The sequence below is a fragment of the Anomalospiza imberbis genome, chromosome 14 (genome assembly GCF_031753505.1).
Source record: "Anomalospiza imberbis isolate Cuckoo-Finch-1a 21T00152 chromosome 14, ASM3175350v1, whole genome shotgun sequence".
Lineage (NCBI taxonomy): Eukaryota > Metazoa > Chordata > Aves > Passeriformes > Viduidae > Anomalospiza > Anomalospiza imberbis.
In genome coordinates, this window is record NC_089694.1 from 2,296,154 (window position 1) to 2,306,056 (window position 9,903).

General features: G+C 39.7%; 1 long non-coding RNA gene across 1 annotated transcript; it reads left to right on the plus strand.

Moving 5' to 3' along the window:
• The first annotated feature begins 3,943 nt into the window (after positions 1-3,943).
• On the plus strand, positions 3,944-8,718 carry LOC137482306 (uncharacterized). The gene is made up of 3 exons (XR_011003995.1): positions 3,944-4,004; positions 7,138-7,194; positions 8,595-8,718. It is a non-coding gene; the product is annotated as an uncharacterized lncRNA (long non-coding RNA).
• The last annotated feature ends 1,185 nt before the right edge of the window (positions 8,719-9,903 follow it).

Genomic DNA, 9,903 nt, shown 5'->3' on the forward strand with positions numbered 1-9,903 from the left:
CCTGTCTGCTGCCTGCAGCATTTCTCTCCAATGAGAGAAAATTAAACAATTGCAGGTGGGTTTTGTGCCTGTGTGTAATAAATACTATCAAGATATCAATCACTGGTTAAGGTAACCTTTTGGACTACACAGAAAGAATCCCTGTAGTCTCTCAATGACTATTTATCATTCTTTTTGAGAGTGATTTTGATCCAAATCGATTCTTTTCTTGTGCTGCTCTATTTTTATGCCCTAGTCCATCTTTAATATACACCATGGCACTATCTGTTCTTGAGCGTGCAAGGACTTTGATGAATGTACTCCAGCCACCACTGTTTTTTCATAGCAGCTATCCATTGATTCTCATAATATCCACTTTCACCACTGGCACCATTTGCTAGAATTCCTCTGGTTCGTTTTAAAGGCCGTTTGTGTTGGTGCACAAACAATTCAGCTCTTTCTCAGCAGTTCTTTTTGGGGTTCTCTGTGGCTTCTTTGATCAATCCCATCTGCCCTGCTCAGGAGGGACGTGCCCCAGTTACTGCAGCCCTCCAGTGAGGTAGGGCAGGACTGGCCCCACAGCTCTGCCAGGTCAGCCCTTCACACTGAGCACGGAGAAGTGCAGCAAGCAGGGGACATTCCTGAGCCCAATTTCCAGAGCAGGAGGGGATGTTTAACACAGAGAAGCCGGTAAGTTCTCTTTGTCAGAGAGGAAAGGGATGGGTTTGCCTTGATCTATTTCGGAGACATCAAAGAACAGATTAAAGGGCCCCAGAGCTCTGTTCAGCCATGCTGCATCTGTGTGCTGGATAACAATGCTGCCAGGCCTCCTCCTCCCCTCCTCCTGCCTCCACCTCCACCCAAACCAGCTCCTTTCTTTCCTTGGGATGCTTCCCCACATCCACATGTTTTCATAACCCCACGCCTAAGAGCTAATGGAAATTATCTGGTAGCAAGTGGGTTTAGGCTGGGGGTTAAATGAAATAGAATTTCCATCACATGCCAGGGCTGCTTTCTCAGGCTGAGGGTTAAATGAAATAGGTGCAGAATTTCCACCGCGTGCCAGGGCTGCTTTCCTTCTCCACATCCACTCCCATAGGAGCCCAAGGAATTCTCAGTGCAGCAAAACCAGCTGCAATTGTGCAGCACAGCTTTTCCTGTGGTAAACATCTGCATCTCATGCAGCAATGAGCATTTTCCTGTTTGGAGAGCATCTGGGAAAATATCTTGGAAGCTGCATTAGAAGGAATAACCTTAAGTGAGGTGGTCCACAGCAGCCAAAGCTTTAAATTGTTTAAGAATGAGGCAGCTGAGCAGGTGGAACATGCAGGAACTGCACTTTCCATTCAATTCCTCTGTTCCTTGGTTGACTTACAGCCTTCTTGGCCTGCTACCCCCTGATCAAAATTGTTAGAGTATGACTTTCCAGTGCTGTTTTGGATAATAAATTGTCTGTTATAAACCAACTTTTTTCACCACCAGCCATTGTGGTGAGTGCTCCTCTGGAGTTTGATGTATGAGGCACCAGGCTGTATTTCAAAAATCTATTTTAATCCACTGAAATGAAAATTTTACTATTGTTAAATGCAATTTTTACTAACTTAGAGAAATATTACTAATTATTAAGGAGTTAGGTCAAGTCTTTCCACTTTGGTAAAAGGGCCAATAAATCTTAGTGATGTGAGAGCTGATAATAATTTTTTCTTTATTATATTTATATAGATTCTAGATGCATTTATCATTTTATCAAAACATCTGTTTTTGAAAACAAGGAATTAAGAGCTGGAAAGTCATATATACTAATTCAGTTGCATTGTAATGAGAAAAAAATAAAACTGATGAGATCTACAAATTTTTAAGTTTAGCACTCTTTCCCTTTGCATTCATTGTTCAGTGGGTTAAAAATGCTTTTCTCCAAAGCAGGTGCAGATCTTGTTTTCACTCTTGGTGAAGAGATGTCTCCAAAAGAAGATTGTAAAAGTTGTAAGGAGAGCAAAGCTAACCAAAGGTCGAGGACAGTAAGTGGTGAAAAATGGCATTTCTGCAGAAGAAAAAAGAAACCCGGGCAAACCAAGATCCTGGACCTGCTCAGGACAGTTTGGTACTGAATAACAAGCATTAATTACATTAGTTAAGTTTGGTTTTTTTTTTTTTTTTTGTTTTTTTTTTTTTTTTTTGTTTTTTGTTTTTTTTTTTTTTTTATGAATGGAGCTCTTTATGGATGGCATGCTTAGAAGGAAGCAAACAAAAACATGTTCAATAAACAGGCTTTTCCTTCCTCTTTTCAAGCTTATTAAAGGAGCCAAATCCTTCCAATTCAGTTTGTACTGACCTTTATCTGCTTCATTTTTAGTTTAAAAAAGCCCTAACTTTGGTTCACAGGGATTGTGGGCTAAACATTAAGGTGAGCATGGAGAGAGTCCATTTTTAAAGAATAATGAGCTAATTACATCCAGTTCTGTCTCCAATTATTGCTTTAAACCCATTTTTCCTCAATGGTGTGCAGTGCTTTCTATCCTGCCTGAAATTCTTTTTTCTTTCTGCACAAGAGTAGAAAAGGCAAAAGCGACTGAGGTCACCTGATCCCTCAGTGAAAAATGGATACGGTCAAAGTTCCACCCTGCTGCTGGAAATGTGACAAAAGCTTTTGGCAGGGAACAGGAAGGCAGGGAGCAGGCAGGCCCAGGGGACAGGCAGGAGCTGCTGGGGCTCTGGTGACACGTGGGCACTTGTAGGACACGTAGGGACCACGTCCTCTTGTTCCCTGCAGGAAATGGAGCTCGCACTGAGCTCTCAGGGCGCAGCTCAGAAACCTGCAAGCGCCTCAGAGAGCCAAGAAAGAGCCTGGAAGGAGAAGAGGGTTTGATGGAGAGGATGGATGCTTCTCCATCCGCAGAGGATGGAGCAAGGAACAGGAGCCAACGCTGAGCTTTGTGAGGGGATCAAACGTGCCATGGGATAATTACCTGAGCAGCTCTCAGGTGAACAGAAAGCTCTGTTCCCTTCTTGGGAAGTCAGGTAATTTAAAGGACACCCGTGAGAAAAGCCCTGGTAACAAGAGGCTGGCACTTGGACTTTTTTTGTTGTTTGAACAATATTAAGGCTGAGCTAGCGCCTCATCATTGCACTGAGCAGTGGCCTATTGTAAGTCACAGATTACAGCTCAGAGAAGAAAAGAAATACAAATAGTAGGATTTATAGAAAGCAAATAGTCATTTTGTCTATTAAGGGAGAGTCAAACCCAGTGCAAGGGAAGGGTGAAATCAATATGCTGTTACTCATAAATGTAAAGGCAGTATAGAAGAAATATGAGATGATTTGAAGGTGAACTCACTACAATGATCACTTTATTTTTAACACAGAAAGTAGTCTAGTGGTTTCAGTAGCAAAGATGAGAAGTTTGTAAAATGTAATAAAATTCTCTTTTTCTTGGGTTACATCACATTTTTTTTGGGAAGAAATGCTGTCAGCTGTGTATCAGATCCTTCACTGTTCTGGATTTCTCTTCCAGTGTGTCTTTCAGGGAGAACCAGAATATTAATATATCCTTTTTCATTTGATTAATCATTAAAAGAATTGCTGTGATTTCTTTTGTTCCCTTCACAAGAACAAATGTAGATTTGAACCTTCATTCTCATGATTAACAATTTCAAAGGCATGGTCTGTCTGATTATTTAATTTTTTACCCTGAAATGTAGACTCAACAACAACATTATGCACTTTGAGGAACTTCAGATTTACTTCAGTCTGGTCCCTGGGACTAAATTCCCATTTACAGCTGGTGGTCCATCATGTGAAGTAAAGCACAATCAGTGGGGAAAATAAGTTCCTATATGTAGGGTTCTTAAGATTGAAGTACTTAAAATAATAAAGATCTTGAGACAAGGTAATCCAAGTATTGAAATAAAGATCTTGAGATCTTAAGCTACTCATATTAATTGAATTTCATGCTTATTCTTTATTTCAGGTTATCTGCTGTTTATTCCTTTGTGAAACTGACAGGTCTGAATAATCTGCTTTTAAAGGTAACATTCTAAATTATAATATCATATTTATATTTGTTTTAAACTATTGCAAAACATACTTACAAAACTGTAGCTTCTTGGTCTTGCCTTTGAATGCCTTTCATTTCTCGGCCACAAAGAGGGAGTGAGAAGCAGGTAAGAAAAATGTGTTTATTTCTCCCTGAAGAAGACTGCAGGGAAAACCCTGAAATGGCCTTGTGTGTAGAAAGGACCTTTAGACTGTGAAGAGCAGCACAAGACAAAGAATGAATCTGTTGGTCCCTAAGTGCAGTGAAATCTGAACAAGCTGAGAGCAGAAGCTAATCCGTGGTGGCACTTGATGTATCAGTAGCTCATGTGAAATGACGAGTTGGAGGAAAGGCCACGAAGGCACGTGAGAGGTCACCTGGGAAATGACAGAAATGAGAGGAAAAAATAAAAATAAGGATTAAAAAAAAGGGAAAGATACAAAGAGAGGAATAGAGAAATGTTCCTTGCAGGAACGTTTCAGATGTCAGTGAACCAAGTCTGGACTCGTGAAATCTGCAGAAAGACGTTGCAGATGTGAGATGAAGGGCAAAGCTGGGTGGGTGAACACAGAGCTGGGAGGTCCCAGCCTCTGCTTTCCAGGTGAGATACCTCAGCAAGGACAATCCTCCTGGAGACACCTAGCTCTTGGTCCTCTCTTGGACAATAAGAAGGTGCAGATTCCTGTGGGAGAGAAGCAGAATCCCAGAGACAGAATATTCTGATTTGGAAGGGTCACCACGCCCAGGGGGAGGGAAGGGATGGCAAAAGTGACCACAGAAATGCCTTGTGGAGATGCTGGGACATCTGGGGACAGGAGGGGCTGGCAAAGAGCTCCCAGCTAAGCCAGGCTGCTGGTGGATAGCTTTTGCCACCTTCATTTTCTCACAAGAAAAGCTGCAGCTTGAATACAAAGTCAATAGCTCTTTGTCCCTTATCCCTTTACCAGATCATCTCAGAGGAAAGTGCTGCTCTGTAATTCCGTGAGGATTTGCCCAGGAAAATCAAGGAATGCTAAAATTAGCAAAGGTAATGTTTCTGAAAGCTAATGGAGAGAGGAAAAAACAATCCCAAGAGCAAGGCAGAGCTTTTCACATGCACTGTAAAGCAAAGGGACAGAGGTGCACATTTCCCATCCTTGCAGGTCACTCCTCACTGCTCCATCCTGATATGAGGAGATCCCTCAATAGTTAACTCAGCCAAGGGAGATTTCAGATCAATCCTCCTCACTCCAGCCATACCTCCCTCCAAATCAATAATGGCTGATGAATACTCTGTCAAGCCCACAGCACAGCCACGATGGAAATCCTGCTCTTTTCCAAAGTGCCTTTGCAAGCCCCTTGGATAAGGGGTGCTGCTCTGCTGAATCTCAGCAGCGAGGCTGAATTTCTGATGATGCTGCCATTCTGCAGAGGCAGCACTGCACTGCTAACCTGCACCTTTCTGCCCGTGGAAGGTTTAGTGAGAGCTTTTCTCTTTCATCGGGGAATGAATTCAAGCACACGATCTATGTAGCTCTCATCTTTAATAAAGTCTGGGGTTTTTTTTATTTAGACTCTGCTTGCACAACAGCTGCTAAGTTGTTTTTCAAAATAATGCTCTGATAATTGGATATTTTCTCTAACTGTAAAGTTCTGTAAGCAGTGCAAGCTATCTGAATTAAAACTGAGTTTTTCTGCAAAAACTAGGAAAAATTTAAAAGTTGGAAAGATCAGATGGTTCACATTCATAAATCAAATCCCTTAATTGCACTGAAGTACTAAAAGAAGAAACACTTTTGTTAACCTGAAAGTTAGGATGCACTTTTTTGGGAATTTAACCCTTTTTGAGGTACATATTCCCAGTAAACCTATCCCTGATTCTAATCTACAGTAGCATTGTCTATAATTAAAATATTTTACAAGATGTTCTTTCAAAAATCCCCAGTAATTAATAATGAATATCTCTTTTCAACCGCACATGAATTTACAATAATGAAATAAAACTGAAGTTACAAGCACAGCACTCCAGCCTAGGCAAACAGACTTGGCAGTTCTAAGTACAGATTTATGTCTGGAAGGATGCATTCTCCTTGAAGATATTTGTGCAATCTACTTATCAGAAAAAAAAGAGATTTCCTGGAGATTTCCTTTAATTAGCTGGAACAAGTCATTAGTAAAGCAAGCAACTAAAACCATAAGCATATAAGCTAGCATGGTTTATTAAAAAGCAATAATTAAAAATATATCCTAAAATTCAAGAAAGGTGTGACCAGGTTCAGTAACAGCTCTTTCTGTGGACAACAATGAGTGTAGGAAGAGAAAATTTAGCAGTCTGCCTGGAAAGATAATGAGAGGAGAGGAAATACATGATCCATGCTAATGTGGTTTATGTCCCTCCCCTTCCCAGTTCCTGAAAGCCTCCATTTATTCCTGTGGCAATTAGGAGTCATCATCACTGTCAATTATATTTTTGCACTGAGTGACTGCAAGGTCACTTCCAAAAAATTCTGAATCAGATAAACCCGAAGTGTGGAATGCAGTGATTTTCCTGTGAGTGTTCTCTGGAGCAGCCACAGCCCCTACCCACAATGAAAACTGTGTGTCCCTTACCCAAAATGAGAATTGGGTGCCCCTTCCCTTACCCAAAATGAGAATAAGGTGTCCTTTCCCTTACCCAGAATGAGAATAGGGTGTCCTTTCCCTTACCCAAAATGAGAATTGAGTTTCCCTTCCTTTACCCATAGTGAGAACTGTGTGTCCCTTCTCTTACTTACAATGATAGTTGGGTGTCTCTTCCCCACAATGAGAATTGTGTGTCCCTTTCCCTTCCCCACAAAGAGAATTGTATGTCCCTTCCTTTATCCATAAGGAGAATTTTGTGTCCCTTCCCCACAATGAGAATTGGGTGTCCCTTCCTTTATCCATAAGGAGAATTTTGTGTCCCTTCCCTTCCCCACAATGAGAATCGTGTGTCCCTCCCCTTGCCCATAATGAGAATTTGTGCCTCATTCCTCTCTCCCCAGGGTGAAAGGCACCCCTGCAGTTCTGCACTGTGCATATTGACTCAAATGAAGCTTTGTGTAATAAGATTTAAATTGTAGTCACTCATTATGTCAACCCTTTTTTTCTGCTGTTATTTTACACAGTAAGTGTGCACGGAGTGCAGGGTCCTACTGCAGAAAATCCCAGGGAGCTGGCAGTGGGTAAGTACTAAAAAAAACACTGTGGAAACTTCTCCCAAAACCTTAGCATGACCAGAGGTCAAAAGGATGATTTGTGTGAGTGAGTGGCCGTTTTACAGCCATTTTCATCTGTTCCAGATTTTCTCCTGAATCCATCACATTTACATCCAGATCCTCACTGACTTTTAGTGGGACCAGATTGTCTTTATATGAGCCTAAGGTGGATGGCTTCAAAGTATTATTTTTCAAGATTGTTTAAACATTCAGCCATGCACACTCATACAGAGAGCTGTTTTCTAATAATCCTTTTATCAGCCTGAAGCTGAAACAACTTTCTTTCTTGCAAGGAACTGTTATTGAGAGTTTCTTATTAGTAACTAGATGCTGACATTGATTTCATTAAAAAATAAGCACAGTCCCCAAGAGCTTTTGATTTATTTTTTTTTAATTGCATAACATGGAGAGTATAAACACAAACTGCTTTGCTCAGAACTGTACCTCCTTAATTGCCTGAATTAAAAGGATTTCTGGATCAGCAGTTTCTCTCATTTTTGGTACATACTGGTGGCATGTTACCAAGGTACCTCTGAAACTGCTAAATCTGGCTGGGGCTAAAAGTGATGTGGAAAAATTATTTTTGTGTGCTCTGTAAAGAGTGTTCAAAACCACTGTTTTACAGCACCAGAGTAATGGCTATTCTGTGCAAGATCAGCTGTAGATAAATATATTTTCTTCTTTCAGTGAAGTAAAGGAATAACTGTGTCTTGAGATACCATTTTGTGTCCAGTGACTCTAACAGACAAATTTTGTTGATTTGCACCAAAAGGTGAACTGATTCTAAGCCCAGAGCGTGGCTCTTTTGTGTCAGCTTATAAAGACAGATGTTAACAAAACTCTCTAAACACACCAAATATTCTTCTCTATATGATTCCACACCAGTCTCCAGAGAGCAATTCTCTGGCTGGTTTCTAAATTCTGGTGCTCCCCGTTTTAAATATCCATAGGAAGTACAAGCAGGCTTCTCTCCTACCCGTTTCTCATCTGAGAATTTAATAGCAGTAGTTAAGTGACTTAATACTATAAGAAAGTAGGTTGGGGAAGTGGGAGGAGGATGAAAAATTGACAAAGGAATGGGAAAGAGAGCTGAAGCTTAAAGCTTCTTGTAGGACATCACTGTAACTCTTCTGACTCTTTATTTGCACTCTTGCTTCTCTTAAGAATCCAAATATTTACACGCCTGTAATTGAAAGCCAGAGAAGTGGTAAATATCAATATCTAATACCTGGTGTCCCTGTTCTCCCCTAATGCCTATTTCCAAGGAAATTCTGTCAATGAACAAACCCACATCAGTGACTCCTTATTTCCCCAGCTCCTCCTTGGATGTACCTTTCTCATCCTCACAGAAAACTTTTGTATTTCAGGATTGATTGGCTTATCTTTTTATTGGCTGGCAGCTCTTCCTGCTCTCGTTAGTACATGAAAGTCTAATTGTGCTGGGCAGCTCTGTCCTGGCAAGCGACTTTGAGATTATATGTGAAATGGAACTGGACATCATTAATTCTACTTTTTAGGTAAGTTTTTCTCATGTGAATGATGTGTTTTGCTCCTTACCTAAAATTACTCTGTATTTTTTTAATATACTGGGATATCAATTAAGGTATATAAAATATATTCTTACGACTAATTCAAAATTAGTGAGAAAATCCATGTGACATTTATAGACATTAATACAGAATAACCAAGCAATTAATTTATGTTCAGTCCAATGAGTCAGTATCCAACTTTCTTCCCCTATTTATATTTATATCAGTGTCTTAATTCAGGAGCAGGTAGGGAATATATCCATATGTTTTATTTCTTTTGTAAAATTAGCATAAAGGAAAAGAAGAAAACCACCAAAACATAGGATTGCAGACTTGCCATTTTTTTCCTGAAAGGATCATAAATTATTTAAAGTTTCTTCATCTTCAGAATGCCCAGATGAATGCTCTGAGATATTCAAAGGCTAGAAGCTGAAAGATTATACAGGTGATTCAATAATTCTTGGCAACAACGAAAATAAAAATCGTGTTTTATTTTTTATATTTTAAGTATGAAGGATTCATTTTTATCTCTTAATTTCCCTCTGTATCAACAAATAATTTAAGACATATCAGTGTTGAATATAACCATAGCTGAAATAGAAATGTATAGGATCATTCCATTTTTTACTTTCCTTAGAAATAGTTTTTTTTCTTTTTCTACTTGGTCCTTTATACTTGAAAAAGCAATATTCCTCATGTGAACACTGCTAATTAAGTCAGGCATTCATATTTTTTCTATTGCTACTTTTCTTGGTTCTTATTTAGGAACTTTGTTTGCAAAGTTGAATACTCAAGGCTCCTTTTCAACACTTGTATTGATTTTCTTTTGTCTTTCAACAAACAGGCTGCAATCTGTACTTAACATGGAAAAAATAACAAGCAGGCAGTGCTCAAATAGCAAAATCAACATTTTTATTTGTCTTGTAATGAATAGTGTGAGCAAGCCAAGACCCCAACAGAAAAGCAAAGGCCTTTATTTCTTGAGTAGCAATGATATCATCAATAGGTGAGGGAAGAGGGTCCTTAAAAAATAAGAAATAAATTCAAATGGCAGCTCTTTAGGATTTTCAGCATGCATTAACTACTTGAGTTCAGGTAACTGTCCCAAAATCAGCTGCAGACATGTTGATCCAGCAGGGTGTGGAAA